This window comes from Gordionus sp. m RMFG-2023, chromosome 4 (genome assembly GCF_954871325.1).
Source record: "Gordionus sp. m RMFG-2023 chromosome 4, tfGorSpeb1-WG-v2, whole genome shotgun sequence".
Lineage (NCBI taxonomy): Eukaryota > Metazoa > Nematomorpha > Gordioida > Chordodea > Parachordodidae > Gordionus > Gordionus sp. m RMFG-2023.
In genome coordinates, this window is record NC_088778.1 from 1,718,309 (window position 1) to 1,744,628 (window position 26,320).

The 26,320-nt window shown below is 25.8% G+C and overlaps 3 long non-coding RNA genes across 4 annotated transcripts; 1 reads left to right on the plus strand and 2 right to left on the minus strand.

Annotated features, from left to right (window-relative positions):
• Positions 1-3,191: 3,191 nt before the first annotated feature.
• On the plus strand, positions 3,192-5,013 carry LOC135928438 (uncharacterized). 2 transcript variants are annotated; one of them, XR_010572327.1, is made up of 3 exons: positions 3,192-3,308; positions 3,624-3,842; positions 4,618-5,013. It is a non-coding gene; the product is annotated as an uncharacterized LOC135928438 (long non-coding RNA). The 2 variants fall into 2 exon arrangements; XR_010572326.1 differs by lacking the exon at positions 3,192-3,308 and adding an exon at positions 3,404-3,538 and having other exon boundaries at positions 4,618-5,011.
• A 5,084-nt stretch (positions 5,014-10,097) lies between these two features.
• Positions 10,098-12,322, minus strand: LOC135929107 (uncharacterized). Its single transcript, XR_010572481.1, has 4 exons — positions 12,205-12,322; positions 12,086-12,143; positions 11,088-11,138; positions 10,098-10,136 (listed from the first exon to the last, which is right to left on the minus strand). It is a non-coding gene; the product is annotated as an uncharacterized LOC135929107 (long non-coding RNA).
• Positions 12,323-22,982: 10,660 nt separating this feature from the next.
• LOC135928930 (uncharacterized) lies at positions 22,983-25,937 on the minus strand. Its single transcript, XR_010572415.1, has 4 exons — positions 25,910-25,937; positions 25,794-25,850; positions 23,232-23,288; positions 22,983-23,164 (listed from the first exon to the last, which is right to left on the minus strand). It is a non-coding gene; the product is annotated as an uncharacterized LOC135928930 (long non-coding RNA).
• Between the last annotated feature and the right edge of the window lie 383 nt (positions 25,938-26,320).

A 26,320-nucleotide genomic window follows, 5' to 3' on the forward strand; every position in this document is an offset into this window, starting at 1 on the left:
CCTGACAATAATAATGACATCAAAAAAATTATTTTATAAATTTTTATAAATTTTTTATAAGTTTTCAACTATTAAAAAGAATTATATAAAAATATAATAAATCTTGTTTATAAAGTTTTTTTTATTAGTAGGGGCAAATCAAGATGGCCTATTTTCAACTAATTTAGTCGCGAGACTTCAAAATTGCATTTTTTTAAAATGAAATCGCCAGTTAAGGTAAATATTAGTTATTGCTATCATGTCATTATTATAATTGATGGCGGACAGTTACATAAATAAAGACTTATTGTAACAAAAGGGGGTAAATTAGAATAAAAATATCGATAAAAAAAACAATTCCCCCATTTTCTAGAAAATATCTTATTAGGAATATATAATTAAAAAAGATGATATTTGGGTATCAAGTTTTACGCATGGCAATTAAAGAAGTTTTAACTTTATTTTGTTTGAGATTTTACCTAGCTTATTCATTTGGGTTATGTTGTTTAGAAAAGTTTATAATTCAAACTAAACCGAAAATAAATCTGAATTTTGTATTAATGATATATATCTAAGATCTATATCACCGTCATGCTTGTCATAATGTTGGCTTTGTTAATAATGTTGAACTTCTTATGAATGCCCACATTGCCGAAATAATAAATTGACACTAACATATATATACATATATATATCATAATAACCAAAGTCCAGATAATGTTTAAATATAGATTTTTAGTATATATAATATCTAATGAAAATATTATATGCGACTTAAGTAAGGCATCATGGCAATGACCAGTTTTTAGTGAGATGAATGTGATGATAGAAAAAAAAAATAACACCTTTGTTCAAAATTTATTAATATGATTGTGCTATATGATAAATAAAATTTGGGGTTATTAGTGGATTTATATTATTGGTGATATAATATATATATTAAATACAATTATTATACTTACCTTTGTTTATCTTTTGATAAACTTTAATGTTTTGACATATTTTGCCATAACCCCGTTTTTTACCCAAAAATTATAAAATTTACCCTCTAGTTATACCAAAATATATAAGGTTTAAAATTCGAAAATTGTATACATGTTTCTTATAGCCATAGCTTATAAAATAGCTAATCTATCTAGAAGTCGCGCAATAACCATTTGTACAATATAATAACCTTCTGGTAAATTTTTAGGTAAAACGGTTAAAATGTTCCATGTGATTAAATATTGATGTGCAAACTCAAAATGTGCCATTAATTTTAAACATTCAGGTATTTTACTGATTAGTTTATAGTTATACATGTTAAAATTGCAATATTTTGTTAATTCTAATGTTTAGCAACTTCACTCTGGGTATGGAGTAAAATGGCGAACATAGTTCACATAATTGAGCACATCTCCTAAAGTAATATAGATAGAGAGCTACACTTTGTTTTATATTGAGGATGAATGTTTTGACTACCATATAAACATATTTATTTTGTTCTGTTTAGTTAATGTTTCAAAATATTATGACAAAATGCAAAAATATCAACTGTTTTATCACGGTCTACCCTATTTTGGTATTCTTCCCCGCTAATTCTCCTAACAGTGAATGTGACCCGTTTAGACCTTTATGGCTGGGAAATCTAGCTGAGGCATTACTAAGCACCATTTATGCAATTAATTTTGCTACATTTATTTCTTTATCATGTTTTTTTTTCTTTTATAAAACGAAAAAAACTATAACTAAACAAAAACCTGTAAAAAAACAAATAAAAAAAACTTGGATCTATTATTTTATTAAAATAGATTTCCGTCTACTGTTTACCAAAATGGGTTTGCAATAGCTAAATTTAGATAATAATTTGATATATTTTATAATTTTTTTGTTATTATAAAAAATAAATAACATTTTACAATTATTAATTTCAAATAATTATAATCATATTCTTTCTTTCTTTCTTTCTTTCTTTCTTTCTTTCTTTCTTTCTTTCTTTCTTTCTTTCTTTCTTTCTTTCTTTCTTTCTTTCTTTCTTTCTTTCTTTCTTTCTTTCTTTCTTTCTTTCTTTCTTTCTTTCTTTCTTTCTTTCTTTCTTTCTTTCTTTCTTTCTCTTTGGTAAAATCACATTGGTGCCATAACCAAACTGATTTGTAATTTATACGCATTTAAAATCAATTAGATCAAGCACTTCATTTATATTTTTATTTTACACCCAATGTATTAAGATGCAACTATCTATATGTTAGAAGAAATTGTTGAAAGCTTATCTTGCACTAAACTTGTTATAAAAAAATCCTCATTTCATTTGATAGACAGTTGCAATTTATTACTAGCAGAGTGTCAATCCGATCCCCGAAGCCGGAGAAAAGTTTTTGAATTTTTAATCCTCATAAAAATTTTGAAAAATGAGGAGAACTTAACCGCTGTAAATAACAGACTAAATAAAAAGGTTAGATCATATGTTTTTTTTGATTCCTATTAACTTTCAAAAAATTATCTACTGCATAATTCAGAAATACAAAAATGTCGATTAAATTCTGGCTAATATAAAATTCGCGAATTAAAAAAAATTAAATTAATATGACCTTTATTTTTGAATTTTATATTAGATAATAAATAATATATAATATTTTTATTTTTCAAATTCATGTAGAGAGACAGTCGAAAGATGGTACAGTTGCAACTTGGATATTTAACTCCGTATGCTGATAGAGATGCACCCTTATTGCACGAGCTAATATTATTTATAGATGTCTCAAAAATACCCATACTAAAGGAGAGAAATTTTAGCAATGGAAACAAGTAAATATCCACAAATAAAATTTAATGTTATAAATATATAATCTAATATATAAAAAAATATTTATAATATATATATATATATTCGAATTCCCTCTCATCCAGTGAAACATTGAAATTAAAAAGATAAACATATTTATAAATTTAGTAGATTTTGTATAGAATTATATGCATATATATTTCAAATTAAATATTTGGTGGGGAAATTAATACAATGATGGGTAGGGCTGAGATAGAACCTCGCCAAAACCCAGCTAAAATAATGTAATGTAATGTAATAGAAATAAATATATTATATTTATATTCCAGAATAAAAGTCCCAAATCATCTTATAACGGGTATAATATAAGGGAAAGTTGAAAGAAATTGCATAGTCATAAACCTACAAACCTTAATAGACGGATCCAGAATTTATAAGATAAATCAAACGGACAAGCTCATAAAATTGTCAATTATTTCTAAAAAAAAATTATCGTAGCAAACGACTCATTAACTCTTGGAGCAGATACTGAGTTTTTGGTTGTCATTCATTACAATATTGATATAAAGTAATAGAATTGATTATTTTTACAAATATTATTTTTTTTTTAACTTTTAATTAAATTTTAATGCTTATTAAATTTCAAAAAAATTTTAAAATTATTATTATTATATTTTTTATATAATCTAATTTTTATAAAATAAATTTTAATTTCCATATAAATATAACTAAATATGAAATTTGATATGAAGCCAAGCTCAAAATTTGAATATCTTATATAATTTTAATTTAAATAAGGTGAATTTACATTTTTTTTAAAAAATATATTACTAAAAGTGTAAAAAATGTTTTTTTATAACACATTTTGATATATTTATAAGAGATAAAAAGATACCTTACAGGGGCATAACTATTCAAAAACGTACCGATCCTGAAACGCGTGAATATGATTTGGAGCCTTATCCTTTGGACAAAAATTTTTTCTCCTATAACCAGGCAAAGTCATTGACTTGCGGGTTAAAATTGATCAAGATAACTTGGTATAGCGAAGTATTATCCACTTATCTGCATCCCAATCATCTGACCATCAATAGATGCATCGGTAAAAATTTGTTAATCCTCTCACGATATTTTTCGATTATTTAGTTTATAATTTACCTATTACACAAAATACATAAACTGCTCACTGTTTATTGATTCCGTAAAAATCATGAAAACATATGGATCCTTCAATTATCGAATTTTTAAGTTGTAAGCCTGCTTTGTAAGAAGGAAAAAAGCATGATAGATAAATGGTTTTTATGCCATAAAACCTTATAGGAATTCAGTTTTTTTTTGACATGGCAAAACCATTAGTAGAACGATCGGTATTGCAACTATTTTGTGAATAGGTTATAACACAATATTTGTCGATTTTCTTTATACTCCACTTTATTGGAAAGAGAAAAGATAAGAAATTTTAAAACTAGGACTTTCGAACCGGATGTTATGGGGTAGTCGAAGAGCACAAACTATCACTTTTTATCCAGATTAACAAATTTTTTTTAAAAAAAAGATTCCCTTCTTAAGATGTAAGAAAGATTGGCATAATTTATTTCGATATTTTGGTATTAGTATCAGGTGTCAATGGTAGGGGGTATTCAATAGCGGGTTTTTAGCCCATAAGCCCGCCCTAAAACTACAATAAATATTGATGCGAAATTGCGTATTAATAAAAATTTGTTGGTCATTCAAAGATGGCCTCCTAGATTCATTTTTTTTGCATTTTAGATTCGGTTAGGATAACTTTTCTAGAATATTCAAGTCGAAGAATAGTCTTCTATCTTTATTTTTTTACTTCTTAATGCTTTATTTGTTTATTTTTTTAAATATTGAAGGATCATGCGACGTAGGATATACTGATGTTTCTACGGACGAGATATTTAATATTCATAGTTTTTCTGACTCAAGGAGAATTTATTAAATATCAAACTCTCTCCAACAAAGTTAAAGGGAAAATACAAGTGAAATCAATTCCAAGGGCTTGCTGTGTGGTCGTAGAATACAAATTTATAGATACTGTTTGGCAGGATAGCGATAATAAAAATATTTTCAATAAGATAAGAATGGTTAATGCTTCGGCTAAAAAGTGTGCTTGTCTTTAAAATTAAAAAAAAAAAAAATTACAATTTATTGGGAAACTATACATAAGATACAATTATTTTACATTAATTTTTTACACGGTTTTATATATATTTTCTTTTTTAAAAAAATGTTTAAATATTAAAAACTGAATATAATATTATGTGGGATGCGAAATTTTATTTCGTGCTTCAGTGTAACTGAATTAGGATTAGGGAACATATTAATCTGCCAAAATCTCTTTTGATAATTAAATTCATATGGCCCCAGAGGAGAATTCACCTATCACATTGTTTAAAATATTTTTATATGTTGTAAAGTATAAATATAAATAGAACATTCACAAAAAAAGGGAAAGACAAGAAAGGAAAAGTATTTTATTGAAAGAATGATCCAAAACACTTAAAATATAATTCAAATAAAAAAAAGGTTAATTTAAAATATATAGGATTATTTTAAAATATTCGATTTTTGAATATTTTAATGATATACTTCCCTTTAATCTGATTAAGTATATATAGGCAAGCGGGGAAGGTCTTGTCCTGAGAATTTTTATGGTCTCTCTAGTCGGTATTGGGGGGAAATTAGCTTGCAGAATTGGTATTAGTCTGTGTAGAATATTGACTCTGATAGCAATAGTTAAAAAGAATATTGATTCTGAATGAATTATATATTATGTCTTTAATTATGTTATAAAAATCTTAAAACTATAATAAGTCTTTAATTATGTTATAAAAAAATTTTTCAATCTTTACGCCATATTTATATATAAAAATATATTTAATTTTCAGCCTCAAAGTAAAAAATTTTTGTAAAAATGTATTATAAATTGATTAGGTAAATACAAGTAATATAAAGAAAAAAAATAATATATTAATTAAGTAAGTAAATTGATTAAGTAATCACAATTTGTTACTAATCTGTATCAATATATAGATATAATAAATATCATTTCAACTGCAATATTTCTTAAAATAAAACTCGCTTCTTAAAAAAACAAATTTTATGGAAGAGTTTGCTCCAAATTCAACCGCTAAACCGGAATGTTTTATTAAACCTTACCCTAAGCTAAACCGCATTTAGCCGAACTTGAACCTAATCTGTTCGAACCTCATGACTCTATGCATATAAGATATTGTGTAAGTTATTATATATTACAAAATTTTTAATTTAAATTGGAATTATTTTAAAGATTATTATCAATCACATTTGATTGATAAGTGGCAGTCATGATTTTTATAAAATTTTGTATATTGCCATTTTACAACATTTTTTTAAAAATATTTTTAGCTAATAAATTATAATGCCCTAGAGAAAAATTAAATCCAACGAGAAGTTATTGAAGGGTAGTGACGTTGATGGGGGACATAGTATCAACAGAAGTCAATCATCGTGCAGCGCAGTTAATATCTCCAAGATCTCAAGAGTTAGGATTTATAGAGTAAGATGGAGAAAATTTATCAATAATAGTATTGCTAAAATTGGACACTTTCTCTTTGTTTGAGGCAGATAAGTTATTTATTCTATTCTTGGGCTTAACTAAAACTCTAAAACAAAAACTAATTAGTTCTAACCAAAAGGGTGTTGAGGAGAAATCTGAGTTTAAATTATTCAAAAGATATGTCAGGACCTTGAGATCGATTCTCGGGCAGCTATAGGGATCCTAGAAAGAACTGGGAGCTTAGGTGAATCAAGAAATAAATCAATAGAGCTCGAGGAACAACATACAGGAATGGGGTTTCGTACGAAAGAGAAGCTCTAATAAAAGCATCCGGGAGAGAGGAGAGGGGAAATTTTCCAGAATTGAGGTAAGCGGGTGAGCCATGTTTTCCTAAAACGCCATTTAAATTAAGCTAAATTATTTTTAATAATAAAATATACAAACATATAATATAATTTTGATAAAATAATAGCTTTTTCTAAAATGGCGCCTATCTTGTTTTTTTCGTCTTGTGGAAATTCGTGAACTATTTTTCAAGATCCAAAAATGATAAGCGGAACTTATTGCAAAGTATTGGATTGTTCTATATTTATAAGAACCTTAAAATGGCTGAGAAATTAAACAAGTTGATTTATATTTTATTTTTTATATTTTGTCCTTACAATTTCTATTATACCATATGTATAAAATATAATTTTATTATATTTAAAATTATACCCCTAGAACCCTCTCATGGTTTTTGACTATTGAATGACATTGTTAATCACTTGCTACTCTCGGATTTATAATCAAATAATTTTTATGGCATGCAACATTGATCAAATTAATTTTGGTATATATCTAAGATTTAAAGGTGATCAGTAAGTCGAAAATAAACTATTACAGGACTGCCTCATAGTAAAGAAGAAGCTCCTAACGTATATAATGAACGTTAAATTCATATCTATTTTAAATTTATTTTTATGTGATTTCTGGAATAATTCTGGAGGTGATGACTTTGTATTGGTTCTCTAAAAGATTTAACATATGCAGATCTAAGGATGGAAATTAACAGGCCAGAAAAAATTTACGAAGGTGACAGAGGTATAAGACTAAACAAAATGGTGTGATCAAGAAAAAGCTGTAACAGGGTCTAGTTACCTCATAAAATGTAGCTTACCAAATATTTCAGATAGAACCATTTGAAGCTACTAAAACTATTTACAGGGTTTAATCAATTGTTTGAAAAAGTATTAAAACTTAAAACTTTATTAGTTGCAAACATTATCTTTTAGAAATTTTCCAGCCTCGCTCTAGCTTATAGACATTGTTCTAAATTATTACTCACCTTAAATTTGGATTTTTATTTTTGAAATTTTTATTGAAATAAACAAAGGGTATGGGTGGTATAAAAAAAACAATTAAAAAATGCTCGCCTATGAAAATGTTACTACTGGTAACATAATGATGAAATATGAATTTATCTTAGAAATGGTTGCGCATAAAAGAATATATTCCGATGAATGCAGAGATCCAAATACTTAATAATCCTAATTAGTTGGACTTGACTCTTAAAAACGACCAAATCATGATTTTACCCCAAAATAATATTATGTAAAGCCTGAAGATTTAGCACATTGATGGCAGAAAGGTTTGGACCTCTATTCATCAAATCTCTACACAATATTATTTTGGCTAAACTGTTAAGGCCATATCCAATTTCCTACCCTTTATTCAATTTTTTATAAACCTTTTTGGTTTAAAATATTTTGCCAAAAAACGGTTTTTTATACCCAAAAATTATAAAAAATATTTTCTAGATTTTTTTTTCTCTTTAGCTTTCACCTTTTTCTGGTGGTAAGCTCTTTCAAATCTCTCTCCACTTTTATTATTCATGCTATCTATCGCTTTTCATCTCTGATATCTCCCACCTGATTTTTCATCTATATTCCATTTGTATCTACACCCGTAGTATCGCCATCATTGTATCTTGATCTCACATATCAACAGATATCCTACCAGAGTATTCCATTGACAGATATCCTACCGGAGTATTCTTATAGGTTCCTTCTATCATCCTTGAATGGCCCACGAGGTTGCTGGCCATCTTTCATTTTTGGTTTGTTGGACTTATCCTAGCATCTGCTGTCCAAGCCTGTCGGTGACCGGGGTGGCATTTCCCAGCTCAGAAATTTATCCTAGCATATATCCTTACATATCTGTCATCAAAGAAAAACCTGAAATTATTTATGTTCCTTACCAGGATTGAACCTGGGACCTATGCTCCAAGCATACATCATTAACCCACAATGTCACTCCGGGGACTTGCTTTTACGAAATATAAATTTAAAAATCTGTAGTATCTTCTTTAAAGCCATAGCTATAAAATTAAGTATATATAAGTTTATAGCATATTTAAAAGTCACGTAATAACGATTTGTACAAATATATATCACCTTGAGGTAAAATTTTTATGGGTAAAACGGTTAAAATGTTGAATCTGATTTAAGCTCCAAAAAAGTTAACTTTTAAATATTAACATCTTCACCATATAAAAATGAAGTGTATTGGAATAAAACTTTAAGAATAGTTGCTAAGAAGAAGAATAATTGAAATGCCATTTTTTGATATAATTATTTTACATTCCAGTAATTGTATACTGATTAGTTTATACTTATGGATGTCAAAATTGAAGTATTTTGTTCAATTATATAATATAGTTTCAATTTTGTTTTAATCACTTTACCCTAATGCCTAGCCACTTTATCCTAGATATGGGGTGAAATGGCATGACATACTTCATATAATTGATCACAGCTCCTGAAGTAGATAGCTACACTTTTTTTAAAAAAAAAATTTTATAGATAAAAGTTTTGACTATTTAGCAATTGTTTCAAAATATTATGGCAAATGGCAAAATACTATTTACCCCGATGTTTTGTATTTCTTCACCAAAAATATTTACCAACCGCGAATTCTGGGTAACTCGTTTAGAAACTTTTATGGTCGGAAAAACTTGCTAAAACATTAAGAATATTACCATATTTGTGCCGTTCAGTAGCATAGCTACGGGGGTGGTTTTCGGGTTTGGACCCCTCCCAGAGCAAAATTTTTTTTAAATTATACGTTCAAAAGACTTAAAAGTGATTTTATATCAATTATATTTTTTTGGTTTTGATGTTTGTGGAAGGATATTTATATTACTATCGAAATTATTTTGGATAGTATTATTATAAAGTCATTGAGAATAATCTACTAAATTATAATAACATATTATTGATGCATTTAAAAAAATTTATTTATTATATATTTTCGAAGATAGAGTTATGATTTGTAAGATAAACCCGGCCGAAGGGAGGACAAAAGAGCCGGAGGACCGTTAAAGGAAGTCTGGGGGGCAAAGCCACCAGCTTTTATATGTATGGACCCCCTCTAAGAAAAATTCCTAGCTACGCCACTGGTGCCGTTCTAGTTCCCTTTTTCTTTTCCTAATAGAGTTTGAACCAAAAACAAATCTTCGCTTTTAAATATTCAAAAAAACAAACACAAAAAAAAAACTAAACAAAAATCTGTAAAAATAAAAAACAAATATTTTTTTTTTTTAAAAAAACGAAGATTTTCTGATCCCGCTGGTTATCAGATATTTTTTTTTTTATTATAAAAATAAATAACATTTTACAATTATTTAATTCCAATAATTATATATCATAAAAAATTTTATAAAGATTCTTTCTCTATCTTATCAAATTGCTGAAACAATTGCATCAAAAGCTTCGTATCTTGTTGATCAAGGTCCTAAACGAATTTGGTAAATAGCCGATATTGTAGTCCATAAATTTAAACTTCTAACATCATCTGAATATTTTATTTATTATTTTTTTGGTTTAAATTTTATATTTTTTCAATATTATGAATAATTTTTTGAGAAATAAATAAAAAAAATTCATGCCATTGCTCTTCTATTATTTTTCAAGTTTATTACTTTTATTTAAATCTTTAAAAAATTTCGGAGGGGACAGTACAACCTCAGTTGTCAGGATGTTTTATTGCAAAATTTATCCTGCAAAATTTTTTGTATAATCGATTCAAAGTTAAATTTTTAAATAATTAAATCAAAGCTTATTTTAATAATTTAAATTAAAGATTAAACTGTTGCGTGAATTTCAAATTACATTTAATATACATGCTTAATTTATATTCGCAATTGTAATTCTTCTGGTGTAAGAAAAATTGTTTTTGCTTAAAATATTGATAAGTTATTTCGCAAATTGTGACATAACGACCAACATTCATATATCATTTAAATTTAAAAATTATTATTATATTATATTTTAAATAGTATTTAGAAATGTAATTTTTTTTTATTAAAAATATATCTATATCTTTTTGAATGCAAAATTCTTAAAATACATATTAATTTTAAAATATATCTTGTACACAAGATATTTAATGATGGTTGGCCATATTAAATCAGATTTTCTATTTACCATCCTAGGAAGGTTAATTATTTTTATTTCGCGTATAAATATAACAAATTGACAGGTCTAATCCTAAATCCATTCTTGATGAAATCTCTCAATTTTAATCATCAGAGATGGAATGGGGAAAGAGGGTTAGTTTTGAAAACTTTAATTTTTACTGAAAAATGGGTAAGATCAATATAACCAAAATCTATAAAACTCTGGCAACCAATTTTTTAGTGTCCTAGGATCTATAGCCAGTAAAACTGCTGTCAACCCATGATATCATAAATAAAAGTTCGGCATTTTAAAGTTTATTTATCACAAAATATATTCAAGCTTTTACCAGTCATACTCACTTCTTGATCATTGCTAGATTGAACTTGTGTATATTCATCTAGGAAAATAAATATTATGTTAAAAAAATAATACGATTTAAATATTTGGTATGTTATGACTTATGAAACTAATATATTTAGTTCATCGATTAAACAATATATAGTTGTATACGCTTATAATGCATTGTAAACCAAGTTACTTAGCGAATCGAATAAGTTTATTTTAAATTAAGAACTTAGCCAAAATAGTACTACGCATGGCTCTAGATTTTGTTAATAAATTTCCAAATCTTTTAGCCATCTATGAGAAGAAGTCTGCGAGCTGTTATCAATACTAATTGTTATTTTATGATACTTAAAATTTATCTATTTTAACTCACTTTTATGATTAAGGTAATTACCAAATTCATATACAAAAATTTATTATCTTTTTTTGAATAATTTTAACCAAGTAAACTAAACTAGAACTTATGACACCCAGTGACATATAATACTTCAGACTGACAATTCAATCATTAAAATAATTTTTAAGCATTTTTTAAACAAGTAGTTATATCAAATCGATCATAAGATTTCCTTTCATTATCTTTTCAAATATTGAATACATAATCACTTATGTAATTCATTAGGTGTGCCTAATAATATACGAAATTTTAGTTTTCCCATACAAACAATTTACATTAAAAAATTTATTTAAACTTTTTTTAAAATAACTTGTCACATGTATTCGCAATAGAAATAAATAAAAAAAATTATTAATTTTAACTTGGAATTAAATAGAAATCAACTAGACTTGTTAAACAGCTCTATTTAAACCTATCCCTAGAAACGAGTAACTCAGTAAAATATTATGCAAGCCCGATGATTTAGCCAATAGATGACCCATAGGTCTGAACATCTATTAACAAAATTTTAAGGCTTAGATTTTCTGGCTAAAATACCGAGAATCAACTAGCGAATAGCAGATTATTAACATAATAAATTAATTAGATTTATATACAATTACCTTCGGGCACTCGGCATCGAATCATTGCTAAACAAATGAAGGCTAAGATGATGAATATCTGGTTTATATATAGTATTAAGTTATATGTAATTATATTTATTTTATAATATGATTCCTACCCTTAATAAATGAGAATTCATTTTTAACATTTTATAAGTTTTTTATATTACTGTTTTTTAGATAATATTATGATAGAAATTTTTTAATAAAAACATATTGAATTATTAAAAAAAAAAATTAATAAATTATTACCAATTATTATATATAAAAATATAAACGAAATAAGATTTCTATTTTAAATTAATTATTTTGTTCTTTATTTGTGTCCTTACCTGTCATAAAATTTTTAAAAAATATTAATTTCGTTTTTTATTTTTGAATATTGACTAGTTCTGTTTTATATTGTTTTTTTCGATAATTTATAATTTCCTAACCACAACTAAATAGATATAAGTATAATACAATAAATTTAATATATATTTAGCGTTATTATTTATATAACTAACCCCTTATTTGTATAATCGCAACTAAAATGAAAAATATAAACAAGGTGATATCAAAGTTACTTTTAAAAATTAAGTGTAATCAATTTAGCTATAAGATTTTTCTTAAAGTTAATTAAAAAAACGAGATTCGATATAAAAATATATAAATTAAAAACTAAGAGAATTTTATAATATAAGAAATAATTGATAATAAATGAATTTTCATAAAGATTACAGGTACAGCAAATAAGAATGATTCTGAAATTTCAAGCTAGCCCCAAGAGTCTTATTGAAATCCTGAATTTACAGTTAAAGCGATTTCACGGCCAAGTATATAAAATACTGTAGGTGAGTCCGATAAGTGATTGACGGGTTATCAATTTTAAAATTTTTTAACCCTTGAGCATAAATAAATTTGTGGTGTGAAGTTGTATTATTTCTTATCCTTTTATTTAACTTTTTAAAAACTTTTTTGGAAAATTTTTTACCAAAAAACCCTTTTTTTTACCCCAAAATTGGAAAGTTTCTTTCTAGTTTTTCTTGCTTATACCGAAATATAAATACAAAAATTTGTATACATGTTACTTAAAGCCATTGCTATAAAGTTAAGTTTGGGGTAAATTGTTATAGGTATAACGGTTAAAATGTTAAATCCAATTTAAGCTGTAAAAAGTTAACTTAAATATTAATTACACCATATAAAAATAAATATTTTGAGCAAATAGTTTTGGTTTGGAATAAATTTTAAGAATAATCGCAAAGAGGAAGAATAATTGAAATGTACTTTATGCCTAAAATGGGCATACTCTATATGTGCTATTTTTTACATTCCGATATTGTAACTGATTAGTTTATATTTATGGTCATACTATAGTTATGTTCAATTTTGATCTAACCACTTTACCTTAATGCTTACTTAGTCACTTTACCCTTGGGCATGGGGTAAAATAGCGGAAAATGGCATACTTCACATAATTAAACACAGCTCCCTAAGATATTATCAATAAAGAGCTACACTTTTGTATATTTGGTAAATGCAAATTTAGAACTATCTATATGTAAATAAATTTTTCTGTTTAGTTAATTTTTCGAAATATTATGGCAAAATCTAAAATACCAATCTTTTTTCCCCGGTCTTCCCTATTTTTGTATTCTTCTCCGGGAATTCAGGGTAAACCTCTTTAGAATTTTTATGGTTGGGAAAACTTGTTGAGGCATTAAGACGCCGTTTATATAGTATACATTTTTATTTAAAAAAATATTAAATCTTTTTAAATTTTTAAATATTTTTAATAGAATTTAAAAAAATATATTTTTTTTTAATTAAAAGTATCTGTACCTTTTTTGAATGCAAAAATGGATTGAGATAGATAACAGATATTTTTTGAATAATTTCTATCTTAGATATACAAGATCCTTAGTGATAATTTGCATGACATATTTTCTATCTACACCCCCAGGGTTAATTAATTTCTATTTCCGTATTAATATCACAAATTGACAGGTTAAATCCTAATTCCTTCCTTAAAAAAAATCTCTACATTTTAATCATTTACAGAGTTGGGAGATGGGAGGGGTTAGTTTTAAAAACTTTGATTGTTATAGGAAATGAATAAAATTTAATGCGTTTATGAAAACTCTTTAAGCTGTCCGTTAGAAGTAAAAATTGTATCCGCATATGCATTATATAAATTATATAGTTTTGGTATCCCTTAGACACTAAAACTCTAGAAAATAAAACTACGTCTCGCTATAACCTCGGGTTTTTATAACAGATATTTTGGTTGGATGATATAGCCATTACTATCATTTTTAACTTATATAAACAAATTTTACTCACGATTATAGTCATTTAAAAATTAATATCTACAAGTTTATATATATCAGAGAAGGCATTATTAAAATTGAATAATCTTTCTAAATTAAGTAGTAATAAAAAAAAAAAATTAACACGTTATCAACTTTTATTATTGAAACATTTTGCAATTATTTTCTAAAATAAACATAAAATATTTAACACCATCTCTATAAGAATATCTTCTATTGTTTTTATTTCCGCCTTGTGAAAATTCTTTATCAGGATTTTCACCCAGCCCGTAAAAAATTTATGATCCATTTCTCATGATCCAAAAATCACAGACGTAGCTGATTGTAGAGCATTAGATTGTTCAATATTTATAAAGGCTTAAAAAATGGGTGAGAAATTAAACAAGTTAATTAAAATCTAATTTTATATTTTTTATTTCTTTACGATTTCTATTAAATCTTGAGTATAAAAATAATCTACTTGCAAAAATTATTATTAGCTTAGAACCCAGTCGTGGTTTTGATTATAAAATGACATTTTTTATCACTTACATACTCTCAGATTTATAATCAAATGATTTCTGTGATAGGCATCGTTGAACAAATAACGGTTAATTTTTTATAATATTTTAAATACCTTTTTAGTTAATAAAAACTATTAATTCATAATGTATTCGAAAAGATTATTTCTCTTCCTAGAAAAGTGATTAATCTCTCTCATTCCTTATAGAAATATAAATTTCATTGAAAAATTAATTAAAATTTTATTATCAAATTGCCTTAAGATGGTATGTTGTGTAAGTAGAATTGATACCTATATAAAAATAACAAAATGTTAAATATAGGAATAATAAGTATATAATTTGCATAACTAATTAACACGTTAAAACGTATCTCATATCAATAAAACAAGCTTCATTATGATTGGTCTATCTGCATTTGATATTTCATTTTAAGACATGATTCGATAACACATAACAGATTTTAATTCATAATCGTTTTATCTTTATTTATTCATTAAGTTTATCTGCTGGATAATCATTTTTTTCGCAAGGAACTGAAGTTGATTGAATTGCTTATATAATAAAATTTTATCTGTTACTACGGAGCTCTAAAGCGAAAACTGATTGCTAAAAAATGAATTACTAAGACGTTTAATGTCTAAAGTGAAACTGGTTTGTTGACATTCCCTAAGTTTTCTACAGGGAGTTTTAAAGATCTAATATATGCGATTTCTAATCAACAAAATGTTATAATTGCAACAATCTAGGACAAGTTTGCGGAAATTATTAAGCAGAGCATTAGGTAGGCTGGACTTATGCCACCTGTACATAAATATGATATAGGAGGCCTTAACATTACGTAAATAAAATATTTTCTCTTTTAAAATTTTTCAACTTGCGGGCCACATTTTATATGAAAGAAGAATTCATCTAAATCCTAAAGAAAGAAAGAAAGAATAATTGTAAAGTGGTTTAATAAAAAAAATAACAATTATAAAATTATCAGAGTTATGGAAGATTAATTAAAATTAAAACGATTTATCGTAGGAAATAGACTAGGGAATAAAATAATATATTTCGAGTTTGAAATATATTTACTAATTGCATTAAGCTATATGCATAATTTTATTGGTATATAAAAATTAAATTATACAAAATGTATTTTTACTATCGATGAAATATAATGTCAAGGACATCGTTAAATATTTTTGTTTGGACAGGGCATATTATTTTATAAGTAAGACAGCGTTTATTGGCATAAAGGCTAGACGATTTCTTTTTGATTATAATTTGTTATACTTTGTTGGCTAAAAAATTATATTAAATTAGCAATTTTTATAAAAATATTATCTCTATGCGATATAAATAAGTTTATCTAAAAATGTAAAACACCTTATTTTTGGAGAAATAATAGACATCAATACTATTATTCAAAAAAAAAATGATGATTAAAATTAAAGTAATATGACAGTTAAGGACATTCTATAAAAAAATAAAATATTTGAAAATTTTAGTTAATAGAGTATGCCTTTTCTCATTGATCCCATGGCTTCATCCTAATAATTCCCATGATCCCCTTAACAGAGCCGAATCTCTAAAAAATATAAAATACTCACACCTAATGTGTGATACACTTTGTTCCAATAGCAGCTACATCAACCTGCTCTTTTGGACAAGCGACTTACGATCTATTCAAAACAATATCCAAATCATTAAAAAAATCATACCTTTCTCCATTTTACAAACTCAAGCAGAAAATCGCCGTGTCTATAATTAGATCTAATTATCAAATATTTAAAACATCATGGCCCGACCTCGCCATTTGATATTTCTTCTTTTTAAAATGTTTAATTTTTATTTTTATAAAAATTTACATTTGTATTTTTTTTGAACTTAAATTGATATATTGCATATTTTATTATATTCTCTATATTTTAATGTTAATTTTTTAAATAACAATATTTTATCATATTTGTGTATGAATTTTAATAAAAAAAATTGAATTTCATTTATAATTAAATTTTTGAGAATTTTATTTTGTAGCTTTTTACTTGCTTTATAAAATATGAGATGATTTTATATCAAAGTTAAAAATTATAATAACCGTTTTATCAAATTTAAAAAAATTAAACAAAATTATATTCTAGATTTACCATAAAATTATTATGAAATTGCGAAATTTTCCATAATCAGTTTTTACATGGTGCGGGTTCATATTTCAAAAGCCATTCCTATTTCCAAGCCATTTTATGTAACATATTAGAGGCACGAATTAGAATTTTATTTAATAATATATTTTTACTATCATTCATTTTTCTTCAATCATTGTGTGATTTTTTTTTTGTTAAAATTTGCCATTCTCATAAGAAAGAAAGAAAGAAAGAAAGAAAGAAAGAAAGAAAGAAAGAAAGAAAGAAAGAAAGAAAGAAAGAAAGAAAGAAAGAAAGAAAGAAAGAAAGAAAGAAAGAAAGAAAGAAAGAAAGAAAGAAAGAAAGAAAGAAAGAAAGAAAGAAAGAAAGAAAGAAAGAAAGAAAGAAAGAAAGAAAGAAAGAAAGAAAGAAAGAAAGAAAGAAAGAAAGAAAGAAAGAAAGAAAGAAAGAAAGAAAGAAAGAAAGAAAGAAAGAAAGAAAGAAAGAAAGAAAGAAAGAAAGAAAGAAAGAAAGAAAGAAAGAAAGAAAGAAAGAAAGAAAGAAATATAATAATATAATATTTTGTATAATTTGCTTATTATTATCTGAGAAGATAATAAAATTTAAAACACTCGTTTGTTAAAGATGTTTAGAAAATAAAATATTCAAATATAAGACATTTTTTAATTTTTTTTTTTTACGATAATACAAATCACATAAATTTTCGGGGTAAAAAATAAATCTCCCTATAATGCTGAAAGATTTATTATCCTAAAGCCTTGATCAGCTGAGAGAATCTCTTTTCCAAGACGTTTCAAAAAGTGAGAAATCGTAGGTGAGGAATGAAATACATAACTACTTCTGACAAGATCCAAATCATTTATTTATTTATTTTTAAATCAAAACTAATTAATACTTAGAAAATATATAATCGTTTAAAGTAAGAAATATAAAAATTTAACGGTTCTAACACTCCTGGACAACTTAGAAACTCAAATTACAGTTGCCTTTGCTATAAATAAGAATTTTTATGACTTCTTTTTAATGACGTGAGATGTAATAACATTTACTATTTATAGTCCACTACAAAATTTTTTTACTTTTGCTTTAAAGCAGGAATGTGTGGGGTAATTAAATAACTATTCTAATGGTGTTTTTATGTTAAAAAAAATAGATCTTGAATTTTGAGGAAGAATTTAAATCAAATGTATATTAAATGATTGTAAAATTTGAACAATATGTTTAAGATAATACAAAAATATAAATCAATATTTTAATTTTTTTTAACTATATTTAATTGTTTCTCGATGATCATTTGAACTCCTAAATCTTCTAAGAAAATAAAATTGTTATTATATAAATGTTCGGTTTGTAATAGTGAAAAAACTTGTAAATAAAGTTATTATATTTATTTTTACTTACGACTCATTATATTAAACATAATTACCTTTATGTATTGTAAACTATAAATGCAAATGGAATCCTGCTAAAACTCATATTTTGTAGTAGTACTACCTATTTATTTTATAAATAGAATTAGGGATATTTATTTGAACTAAGGTAAAATTTAGAAAAAAATGTCTTCATGATTTCTTTACAATATAATATAATTTTCTTCATAAAATTGAAGGGATACACTATTTCTATGTCTTGCCATTACTTTTTTAATATTAAAGCTCGCCATGAACGAACGTAGGCTAGACTAAATAATTTTTATCCCTAAGTAATTTACTGGAAATTTACTTCAAATATAGATGATGGCTAATGAAAAGTAGGAGCATAAAAAATAATGTTGGTTAAATTAATGTGAGATTACCAACTTATTTTAAAATTAGATTTATGTAGACATATCCCCAGATACTCGGCATTGTGTTATCGATGAAAAAACGAAAGTTAAAACAAGGAACATCTGTTTTTTTTATAATTAAGTATTAATTACTAATACAATATATATAAATAGGATACTAACCATAAGGAACATAGAATTAATTTGTACCATTTATTAAATATTTATCGAAAAAAAAGTTTTGCCTATATTTTGTAGTTATTATATTTCTATTAAAATTAATTATTATGCTCTTACTCCCTTCACTATATAATATTAAATAATAATTTTAATAAAATTTGTCATTATATTTTTTATAAAAATTTACATTTTAATATGAAGAGAAATCATTCTGACAAGTCATTTACAAAAACTAATTTTAAGCTCTTAATTTGAAGATTATAACATACGCAATTTACAATAATTAATATAAATAAAAAATATCGATGGCTCTAAAAAGAGCTTATAGTAAAAATATACCTAAAAAGCATGTATAATTATGTTTAAAAATTTCTAATTGTATTTTTTGTTTTAGGAAGATTGACTCGCGTTTTTCGTTTGTAATGTTAAAAATTTTACGTGCTAAAATTTTAAAAGAATATGTTGATTGGGAGAAATTACCATTAGTTGAGATGACTATGGGTTGAAAAATAAAATTATTTAATATTGAGTATTTATTGATTTTTTTATTTTCGCCATTAGTAAGAGGATTTGAATTAATCGATGAGGAAAAGGAAGAGACACAGGTAGCGTCCCAAATTAGGGATTTCCCATTGGACCATGGGATGCAGGTTAAACCGTCAGGTCTGAGACCATCTTGTAGAGAGAGGTTTGTTGGTTCTAGAATGTTAGGAATTTTAGCTTTATTGAGAGCATTATGGATGATTTTATTTATTGCTTTATGCCGGAGGTGGCGACCTTGGCTACGGGAGCAGTTTAGGCCGTGTCTTGCATTTGGTTGTACGGGTAGGTTGCAAAGGTGGCAGGTGTGTGAATGTGTTAGCGAGCATCCAAGTCTAAATCCTATGGTAACTCTTTAATTTTCAACTCTAAAAAGAATATTATAAATTTTTTTTTAGTATTGATAATTTAATTTTCAACTCTAAAAAGAATATTATTTAAAAACATTAAAATTATATTATTTAAATAATATAATTCGTATAAAAACGTTGCCCTTATGTCGAAAACTCTCTTTAAAATTTTTTTTAGTATGTCCTGTCTAATTACATATGGGTGTGATCTGAAATTGCTTCAACAATACTAATTTTAATTCCAGACAGATCTGTTCCCTAACCCATTTAAAAAAATGGTGAGACCCTAATACCCTTAACAAATTTATCATGTTTTAGACAGACTTCATTTATTATTATATTTTTTTTGTTATCGTAAAATTGAACATATTCTTTTTATTTTAATAATTTATTTTTTCCCTCATTAAAGGTGGAGCCTTGGATTTAACTAATTTTTAAAACTTATTTATGTTTTAGCCCATTTCTAATTAGATTTTAAACCGAGGGTATTCTATTTTAGTTTTTATAGTGTGTTTATTAAATAAGTATTGCAAAGATCCACAAATTTAGCAAGAAATATCCCTCAAGAATATCCACTCCCATCTCTCATCAACAATTGTTTTTTTTTGTGTGAAGCCTGCTTTATTTACTGCTACCTGCTGCAGCAAAGCCTTTTATTGCAGCCAATCTTGCAATTATTCTGACTGGAGTCGGCACAAACGATTTTGTCCAAACTTCTTTCCAGAATAATCTAACGGGGTATTTCCCAATGGGATCTTTCCCAACGCCAATCAGTTTTCCAATTACAATTTTTTTTGCATAGAGGATGTTCAGACACTAGTCAATCGAGATAGATTGTTACCTTTCCACAATATTGTGTTGCCAATTTTATATTTCGTTCTCTCCGAAAACATATATTCACAATTGTAAAATGATTCGGACCCGCCATCTACGAGTGATTATTATCATTACAATAAAAAAAATATTTTAATTACCTTTTATTTGATACCCATATCAAAAAAAAAACTTTTTTGCCCCCGACCCCCATATTCCATCCACTTTCAAGTCATAATCATCAAGCATAAAAAATGAATAATTTCAATTTAAAAGATATTTAAATTAGCTTTAATTTAATACTCCGAAATTTTATTTTGATAAAAATATTCCTGACCCCCCTAGACCTAGACCCGCAAACTATGAATAATTATTATTAATACAATCAAAAAATATTTTAAATTACCTTGTGTTTGATACCCATTTCAAAAAATTTTTTTTATACCCCCGCACTCTACATCTACCCCAGACCAAATCATACCCATCAAGACCAATAATGAAGACTTTCAGTCAAAAGATATTAAAATTAGCTATTATTTTGATACCCATATCGATATTTTATTTTGATAAAAATATTCCTGACCCCCTAGACTAGCCCAATATGGGGAAGATAGATCTTTTTGATTAACTATCGATTGATACACTACATTAGACATATCTTATTTCATAAGGCCAAAAAAAACAAACATTGAAAATTAATAAATAACAATAAAATTAAAAAAGAAAAAAAACGAAACGCGCATAAAACGCTTTTTAAAAATAAGATTTCTCTTTATCACGATTAAATGTGATAATACCGTATAGTTCTTTATCCTTTAAAAAATTGAATTCTTAACGGGATCCCTTTAAAAATTAGGACACATATATTAAAATAATTGGATCTAACACTCCCTAGAATCTCTTCTTTTCATCGGATAGTAATCCTATTCCCAATATCTTTATCACTTTCAGGTTTTAATTTAACGCGCCTCACTTCCGATGAATTAATAAACCAATTAACACTCTAACCTCCAGAAAGCTTTTTCGACATGGGACACTAATATATTACCTAACAGACTTCTTCCAACAAGTTTCCTCTAAGAAGATTGGGACTCTAATAATTGCGCGTTTCGTCAATTTTTCCTTTCAAACACGAAATCAAAGTTATTCTAATTTTTCTTTTTATCAAAACTATAATGTAATGGCTCGAAACCATCCTCTGTTAAAACTTAACACATACCTCTCTCATACTCCCTTTGCTACACTCCGGTTAACAGCAAAAGCCATTATTACTTACACTGCAAATTTTCTAAGGGTAGACACCCCCGCCACTGAGCAATCAACAACCTAATCCACAAGGTACTACTATTAACAATATTCCTTCCACCTTAGAGCTAAAATCGGTCTAAAAATCACTCAACAATCAGATGGAAAAACTCTTCCTCCTTCAAAGGTTATTTCTGATATGGGATTATACCTGTATGGACGCGTTTGCAAAATCGACTGCATAATATGCAGTCATTGCGGCTGTCGAAACATCCAAACGTAACAAATATTCCCGAATTAATTTGGGAATTTGGCCCTATTTTTAAAAATATTAAGCATTAACTTCAACCCAGGGTCCTAAAGAAAATTTAAACCCTGTTACAAGAATATCTTTCGAGATATGTAGATTTAATTTTATCTCCATTCTCGTTTCATGCTTTACAATATATCATAATCCCTCACCTGTTTTTTTAAATATTTTAATATAGATAAGTTTTAATATGTTTTTTTTTACGTTTAAAAACATATTAAACAATTAATAGTTATAATATTAACAGTAGATATTCATCATCTCGATATCATCCTTATCTTAAATTATCCTCTAATTTACATATTTACAGATAGCACGAATTAGTGACGAAGCTTACAAAATATGTTGTATTTTTGTATATCTTCGTATACTTCACCGAAAATACGCACTGCTAATGCAGTGTATCTAATTTAGCAGTGAGTGTTTATAATATGCTGTATTTTTGTATATTTAGTTGGATTCGAGCTAACTATACATGTAGAGGAATACACATAATAAATTGTAATGAACTAACAATATAAATTATGAAAAAATAGACATTCAAATTTTCAATTCATAAACTACCACAACAGTATGTTTTTTCTAAGCAGCTATGTCACGTAAATACAAAACTTTATATACAGAATGTGAAGTATACCAATTTTATTCCTCAATATTTTTAAACAACCACCTAGCTAATAATAATATATTTAAATTTAAAAATGCTTGTCATCTTACTTATTGAAATAATTAAAATTAAGACTCTTTTTTATTTTAAATAAGCTATAATTATAATAAATAAAAATTTAGGCGTTAATATAATTTTTTATATCATTTCCCCCATAATTTCTCAAGATATTATCTTTAAATTTCTTGAAATGGTAGTTATAATTTATGAAATGCGCCCCAAACCCCATCGGGTGTAGCTTCGGTCTGAAAAACGTGGGTAATATCTGAATATTTAATTTTTAATTATAAAATAAATATTAGCATTGAATTTAAATTAAAACAATTTCAAACTTTGTGCGATAACTGTACCCCAAGCCGTGTATCCAGCTTGTCTCACATTGTCTGAATCTTCGTTTATTTTTATAAAAATTATAAATTTTCTTAGTCATGATACATGATTTGATAAGTTTATAAATATCAACACTCATAACATCTAAGAGCGGGGTGGTGGTCAATTTTCGAAAAATTAGTTAATTATAACTAGAATTTTCTTTAATTTTTTTGCTAATTTTTAACAAAATTTCCTCGTTTTTTTACGGGATTAATTGGGTAACAGAGGTTATTTCATTGCCCTATAATATGTTTTTGTTATAAAGTGACAATTGTCGCGTGTCATGAATAGATTGCATGAGATATAAAGTCTTGTCAGTTAAAATCTCATAACAAAATAATAAAATGAAAGCATGAAATCTTGGCTACATTGTGTTATACAAAATAATGGAAATTCATATAATCAAAAAAAAAACGAGCAGTATAAATTATCAAAAATTTAGCCTTCGATCGACGTTTAGTTTTTCTGGTCTCTATATATTTATTTTTATTAGAAAACATGAGGTAGGGTTAATAATATATTTTTATTTAACTATAGTTTATAATGAATATCTTTAACACAAATTTCTAGGTATATATATATATATTACCAAAATAATAATAGGGGACGGGGCACGTTTAGTACAGGGGAACATTAGTTCATTAATAAGAAGGGAAATTTGAGCGTAATGTAGATAATTACGTCAAACATTGTTATCTAAAAAAGATATGATAAATATTTAGAATTTTAATATTAACAGAGGAAAATGTTTTTAACATACGAAAAAGTAACAGAAAATAATTTTAAACCTTATCGTTTAGAATATATATATGAAGCTTTTAAAAATCTTAAAAACCTTATATTTTAATTTGGAAATTTTTAGGATAATAAAACATGTATTAATATTACTCTGAATGATATTTAAGAAGCTTGTGGACTATATGATGGTTTATCATGAGATAGTTGGTCCTATTAATTATTGTAAATTTATTTTTTAATTTGACTAAAACAAATGCGAAGTAATTTTTAATGGATATTTTTTTAAATAATATTTTATTTTAATTTTTTTATAAAAAATTCTGAAAATTATCTCCAAATTCCATTTAATTTACTTGATTATTGAATAATATGATATTTTAAATCCTATATTATTATAAAAACATTTTTTTTAAAAATAATTATATATTTAGATCTCTATTTTATTGTGGAACAACTATTACATGTCCCTAATGTAGGGGAGACTGGGGTTAGGTAAACCCCGGGGCTTGGCAAACCGTTTAATCTCATTTTAAAATTAAATACACCAGAAGGTTAAAATTTATCCTAATATAGTTTTCATTAGTACACATCTATGGACAAAATATATTTTGAAATAAATAATTAATAAAAATTTTATTTAATAAATAAAATTTTGATAAAATTTTCAAAAGATAATTACATTACAGAATTTTAATTTCTATTAAATATTTAATCAATTATATGTAAATTAAATTTTATTGAAAGTTTTAAACATTCTTCTATAATTTGGGTAAGTTTTATGAGTATTTATCGAATCTAGATATTATTTCAATCATGATTTGTCAATTTAGAGCTAGAGGGTTTGCTAAACCATACACGTCAATTATGGCAGTTAGTAATGAAAAACATTTCAAAATGAAAAGGCAATTTCATGACTGTTTATGATTGGTATTTAGGATTTATGCTAAGAAATCTTAATCTCTTCTTTTAAGATCAATTTTTATATATAATTAGCTTCTATTTATAAATATTATGATATTTTGAACAATAAAATAATAAAATTATTCTATACATATTAATAAAAAATGCATTTCAATTTAGCCTAAAAAAACCAATCGTTTAGGAAGCCCTTTGAAGTCGTTTGCCTCACCCCGCCATTGGGGCTTGTTGAGCAAAATTTTCACTTTTACAAAAAATAAAATTAAAAAAAAATGATTATATTCTTAAGATTTTTTATAAGGCACCTTTATAGAGTATAGTTTTAGGTATCCAATGTTATTTTTATATTATCTATAAAACAACAAGAGCTCGTAAAAATTGGTTCGACTAACCCCAGTCTCCCCTACCCAGAGTATGGCATGCTTAAAAAAATTTTTACAATTTTCTAAAATAAAAGTATCGTCATTACAAATATTTATTAATTATTTCAAGTAACCAAAAATTAATTCAATATTAGTAAATTAATTTAGGATTGAATGAAAAGTGGGCCATTCATCCCTGGTCTCTTCATTACTACTCCGATTTCACGAATCTAATATATTATATTATCATGAACAGAAAATATTCTGATTCGAATATTAATCTTTTATTTAACTATTCGAAATAATTATCGTGAATATTGAATAGCGAAGAAAAAAAATTTTGAATTGATGAATATTTGTTAGAAGGCAGTAGAACGATCTAGAACTTTGAAAATTATTATCAAGAATCTGTTTTGAGGGTCAAAAGATATAATATATATAAATTTGAAAAGTGGATTAAAATTCAATAAATGATTCCTTTACATTAATTTATATCAGACATACTTTCAGGCATACTGGATTGTGTTATCGAGCGGAAATGAATGCAAAAGCAATTAATATCTAAATTGCCATGATAAATATATGTAACTTAAATTAATTTTTTAAAAATAAAATAATACCTATTCATAGGAATAGAGAATTAATTTGTAACATTATAAGTTTATTAATAAATTAAACCAGTAATCTTTTATATAACACTATATCGAATGTAACCAAATATTTTTCTAACTAAAACTCTCAAAATATTTTGCTTTTAAGTTGTTTCCAATGTCCTTGATTTTCAAATTATATTAATTTTTATCATATTTTGTTTTGAATAATAGTATTAAGTCAATATTTTTTCCAATAATATGTTGTGTCTACATTTTTAGACAAACATATTTGTATCGCGCAGGGAAAATATTTTTATAAAAATTGATAAATTATATAAATTTTTAGCCAAAATAGGATTATAAATTATAATCAAAATAATTTTTTACTTAAATTGTCTAGCTTTTATAAGCCAATAAACTCTTTCTTACTTATAATAA